Source organism: Chrysochloris asiatica, unplaced genomic scaffold (genome assembly GCF_000296735.1).
Source record: "Chrysochloris asiatica unplaced genomic scaffold, ChrAsi1.0 scaffold00148, whole genome shotgun sequence".
Lineage (NCBI taxonomy): Eukaryota > Metazoa > Chordata > Mammalia > Afrosoricida > Chrysochloridae > Chrysochloris > Chrysochloris asiatica.
The window spans coordinates 7443943-7449041 of record NW_006408666.1 but is presented as its reverse complement, the minus strand read 5'-3'; the positions used below and the strand labels follow the sequence as shown (position 1 = coordinate 7449041).

The window sequence follows — 5099 nt, the reverse complement described above, 5'->3', positions numbered from 1 at the left end:
TCCTAGAAAGCTTCATGACCTGCTTGTGTGCCTTTCAATCCTGCTCTTGTAAAAAGCATGCAAGCACAGGATGTAGAACTGTAGCAAACAGCATTCTTCTGGGGAGCTAACAGACATTAGAACTTCCACCCTTCTTTGAGACACCCTGAGCTTACTGGTGGACTCTGCTTTCAAGTATTCCTGCAAGGCCCACCCCAAGCTCAGTGCATGTTCTCACCCCATCAGCTTCAGTCCACTTGACCACACTTACTTACATATCAGTAACAGAAGAGAACACACACCATACAGCATTCACAACAGTTGACAAATAGGTAGGGGAAATTCAAATATCATTTCACTAACACATTCAACTAATATGGGTTACCTAAGGAGCTCTGGTAGTGTAGTGGTTACGAATCAGGCTGCGAACCATAAGGTCAGCAGTTTGAAACTACCAGCTGCTCCGTGGGAGAAAGATGAGGCTTTCTGCTCCCATAAAGATTTACAGCCGCAGAAAACCTGTACAGAATCACTATGAGTTGGAACCGACTCCACGGCACATAACAACAACAACAACAACAACAAAACTCACTTCAAGTCTTCTAACAGATGTGGATGTCCTTTGAAGGCAAAAAAAAAAATGTACATTTATTTGCTGTCATTGCTTTCTGCACACTCTCTCACCAAAGCCACAGGATTGAGAGACACGTGTCGCCGAGTTACAAAATATCCTCCAAGTTGCTGCATGTGCTCTCTCCCTTTTCTCACTCTTATTAGACTTTCATGCCTCGGCACCGCCATCAATCCCATACAAGGTTTCAAAAGTTCAAACAACCTCTGGTTCCACATCACAGCCTTGAATTCACAGCATTGATACGACTCCATGAAATAGAGTAGTTGGATAAAAATGGCATATCCACTGTCAAAGACGCAGCCCATGCACGTGATGACGAAGTCTTGAATGAGAAAGCATGTAGGCAGAAGTATTCCTATGGCACAGTATTTACAGCACTGCTTTCAGTAAAGTGATTCTTCCATAAATATTTGAAATGAGATGAACTGCAGAGATTAAATGAAGGCTAATTATTGTACTTTTGTATAAGAGGGAAGACAAGTGTTAAAAAACAAACAAACAAAAACAAAAGAACCAAACACTGTGACAACGTGTGATCTCCAGAAAGAAGATAGTCCTGGCAAAAAATCCATATGGTGGGGTTCAAATTAAAATGAGGGGAAAAGAATGTAATTCTAACCAATGGTTTCCATTTTGAACAGGCAAAGAATTCACTCGCCAAGTTCAGGGATAAAATATTACAAGAGAAACCTTTTAATATCAGTTGTAGTGTGTTGGTTTACCAATCAGCCAAACAGCTGTTCACTTTCAACCACTCAATAGTTCAACCCTTTAAGTAACAAAATTTATAAAATTCCTTTACCTTTTCCTCTTTTTCTAAAGAAAAATTTCAAAAATAACTGCTGAATATATTCGACACTGAACACAGCAATCTTGAATTTTTTTCATACATGTATATTTTACAATACGCTTACTCTGAGTTTAGAAAAAATTGAGTTCCCACCAGTCTCTACCAACCAATCAGAACCCACTGTCTACACTCCCCAGCCAGAGGATTTGGAATCCATGTTTGAGCCAAAGCCTCCATTTAAACCACTGCCTGACCCTGCATTTGATGCTTCTCCCCAACCAATTGCTGCACCAGAATTGCAACCACTGTGAGCGTTCTTTCCAGAACCAGAAGCGTGATTTGGCTCCCTCTGCGTGTTGCCTTGGCTTTGGTTATTACCCGCCGGGCCTGGCTGGCTCTGCTGACTGGCTGACATGCCCTTCATGCCCGAGCTCCTCTGTAAGGCTGCTTGGGCTGCAGCCATCATTGCTGCATTAATGCTGAAAGCCCCAGAGTTCACCACTCCATGCATATTACTACCTAGATTCTTTCCCAAGCCAGCCCCGCTCCCCAACTGTTACCAAATCCACCTGGATTACCACCAAATCTTCCACTTCTTTCTGTCGATTGCTGGTGTGCTTAGGTTCAGCCTAGATATATGTAGGCTGATTCCTTTAATGATCAAGTCCTCTTCACAGAGCGACTGGGTAACCTGATCATCTGCAAATGTAACAAAGGCCAAGACCCTGAACAGTTTGGAAATGAAGACATCTCTCACGTCTCCATTACTGGCCAAAGAACTGCCTCAACTCATCAGCAGGCATATCCTCCATACAATGCCCAACAAACACTTTCTGCTCCTCAAAGTCTCATCAGGGCTTTGCTTGGAGTTCGGCGGTTTACAGACACAGTACCGTCCATCTATTATAGGTCTCTGGAACATGACCTTCACCTAGGTGTCATATTCCGTAAAACGAACAAAGTCAAATCCTTTTGAATGACTGGTTTTAATATCCTTCTTGACCTGCACCATAAGAACCTCTCCGAAAGTACTAAAGTACTCTTTCAGATCCTGCTCAGTTGTTTTCCACAGAAGCCCCAAGATGATCAAGTCAGACATCTTCTGGACTGCTCGATTCACCCTCACAGCTGATGAAACATCTGTCTCATCCATTTTCTTTTGTTATCTTTGGGATAGTTGACAGCATAGACCAGATTTCCCTAGCAGGCATTAGGGACATGCAGAATTCCTACAACTAGTCAGATGCCTCTCATACACTGAGATATTGGATTCCTATAGCTCAGACCACATGCCCATGGAAACTGGGCAATAACTGTGGACAGTAGCCCCATTGCATTATCTTGCAATGGTATCTCGATAGGTTCATCATTCTCATCTTCCATCACTCGAATATATTCAGACATCTGTGTCTGCTAGGCCACTGCTAGTGAGCCTGACAAGGAAACAAGCAGTGAGAAACCCAGGAGCTGTCTAGTTACCACTTCGTTCTCACAAAATCTTTTCTCTACGCTCTAATTGGTGACCATGTTCATCACCGATAAGGGGAAGTAAGGGAAAAACAGCAATGAAGCTGCGAGCTAAGCCATATAATGTTCAATAGACTCCTGTGAATCCGGGTGGAGACCTGGTTGGCCAGCAGTGTGGCAAGATCTGGAGACTCTTGGGCCCAGAGTCAGTGACATAGCCACAGAGGACTAGAGTGGAGAGTGAAGTGTCCAGCTGAAAAGAAGGGAGGGCATATGCACAAGAACACCCACACTTGTAGATAATACCCATTTGACCTGGCTTCAATGACTGGATGATCAGAGCTCAACCAGAAGAGGAAAAAAGAGGAAAAAAAGAGTAATCTGACACAATTTGATGAACTTGACCTACACCTATGAAAGCAGCAGCTCAAAAGAGGGAACGAATCTTTACAGTGAGCATGATTCCACACACAGAGTAGGCAGGGATGGGCAACTTGGACATTGGCTACCCAAAATCAGGGGAGGGGGTTACAAAGGCAAGAAGTGACTGGTTTACAAGCTTTCAAGAGGGAGCCTAGATCCAGAGGTCATGGAGGAAGTTAGAATCTCCATTGAGTAGTATCCAATCTGACTAGGCGGGGCTGATGAAAGGAGATGCAGATAGGTCTCTTGTGATACGATAATGAATAATTGTTATCAAGACTGATTGTGGAGGTTGGAAATCTAAAGATAGACATTTTATAGCAAAAGGAGGGGAGTGATTGACTTTTCAGTCTAGGAGCAGAGGTCCCTGGGACTATCAAGGGAGAAGAGCGGGACCCTGCCCAGAGAAGTAGTGATGCCAGAGATGGAGGCAGAGGTGATGACTTGGAGAGATGGAGCAGCTGGGGACTTTAGACCCAGAGAGAGAGAGGGGTTGTGTGCTGACTACCAGGGGGCAGACTTGCAGGGTATACCCTTTGGTTGGTTGATGATGCATGGAGGGAATTGTTACCATGGCAATGAAATGACATACGCTAGGATGAATGTAAAGCTAATGTTCTCCCATGTAAACTATCACATAATTCACAATAAAACATTAAAAAAAAAATCTTTTCTCTGCTTCTTTAGGCCCACCTGCAACAGCGGTGAACTGACCTTTGATCAATCATAATTTTGGGATGATTTTCTTTGTTTTCCATCGTCTATAATTAGCCCAATGGCCATGAATTCATTTGAACTCTGTCTTGGCCTTAGGCTGATGAGGTCTCCCATCTGAATGATTGTCTTTGCTCAGTTCAAGGCATAGTAAAGTGTGTTTCTATAGAATATGTTTGAATTTGGGAAAAATCTGGTTTATCAGTAAGAAACAAACCTCTCCCCCTTCCACAACCCAATTCTCACCTTTGTATGTAATTTGGTGGGAAAGCCTTGGAAGGTTAAGATAGGAAAGTAATGCCTGAATCAGGATTTTTCACGGGATGTTTTACTAACATGTGTCCAAACAAATGGTAAAATTTGATGATTACTGGTGTAGAGGCAGACATTTAAATCCATTTTTGTTTTAGAATGAAGGAGCTAATTGCCTGTCCATTACATACGCAACAATGGTGGGGGCGAATCAGAGGGGTGTCCTGGCCAGGAACCATGATCGTCATGACAATACGGTGATGACTTAGGATTTTGTAAGTAGATCCCCAGGTTAGTCTTTCGAGGTGCCTCTAGGTGGACCTGAACTACCAACCTTTTGGTGAAGAACTGATAACACTGTGTGCAGTACCCAGGCCTTTCTTGTTGTTGTTGTTAAGTGCCGTCGATTCTGACCCATAGCGACCCTGATTAGGGTTTCCAAGGAGCAGCTGGTGAGCTTGAACTGCTGACCTTGCAGTTCAATTGGCTTTGCAGCCCGGCGCATTAACCCACAGCGCCACCCCAGGACTCCCAGGCCTTTCTTATGAAGGATTAATGGCAGATCACATTGAATGAGGAAATAATAGTAACAATAATAGCAGCAGTAAACATTTATGGGTACTGACTATGTGGAGTCCTTGGGTGGTGCTGTGGGTTAATGCACCAGACTGCAAAGCCGTTTGAACTGCAAGGTCGGTGGTTCAAGCTCACCAGTAACTCATTGAACCCTATGCCGGGTCGCTATGGGTCAGAACCGACTCGACGGCACTTAACAACAACACAACAACAACTATGTGGTAGACATTGTACTTGGCATGCATTAACTCATTTAATCCTAAA

At 43.6% G+C, this 5099-nt stretch overlaps 1 pseudogene; it reads right to left on the bottom strand.

The window, feature by feature from the left end:
- Positions 1–1587: 1587 nt before the first annotated feature.
- On the bottom strand, positions 1588–2807 carry LOC102838497 (annotated as a pseudogene).
- Between the last annotated feature and the right edge of the window lie 2292 nt (positions 2808–5099).